The sequence below is a fragment of the Macrobrachium rosenbergii genome, chromosome 48 (genome assembly GCF_040412425.1).
Source record: "Macrobrachium rosenbergii isolate ZJJX-2024 chromosome 48, ASM4041242v1, whole genome shotgun sequence".
NCBI classification, from domain to species: domain Eukaryota; kingdom Metazoa; phylum Arthropoda; class Malacostraca; order Decapoda; family Palaemonidae; genus Macrobrachium; species Macrobrachium rosenbergii.
In genome coordinates this window covers 61,199,142-61,199,547 of record NC_089788.1, presented here as the reverse complement: position 1 = coordinate 61,199,547, position 406 = coordinate 61,199,142, and positions in this window count along the sequence as shown.

Below are 406 nucleotides of genomic sequence, written 5' to 3'. Positions count from 1 at the left end.
CAATTTTACGGTTTGCATTTATACTTACTAAGCGGACGACCTAAATGGTGGTAAGGATTTTCTAAACATTAAGAGGCAAGCTGTATGTTGTCTTCATGCAATATTTCACCTAGTCATTATGTAAAAAAGATGGTCTTTGAGTAAAGTGATGGTTGGATGCCTTCCTGTCTGGGGATCGAAAGTTAATGGAAATATTTTCAATTAAATTTAAAGACTTAGATACTATGAGGAATTATACTAAAGCCTCTCGATGTCAGATTACCTTGAAAAAATGAGTGTTCCTTGTCTTTGGAAGTTACTATTCAGAAGGTAATTGCTTGGCATGTGTACCTAAAATCAGTCTATTAATCTCGTTCATGTTGAACAAGGTAATAGGAGCCAATGAGTTAAATTCAAGGCTCCCAAG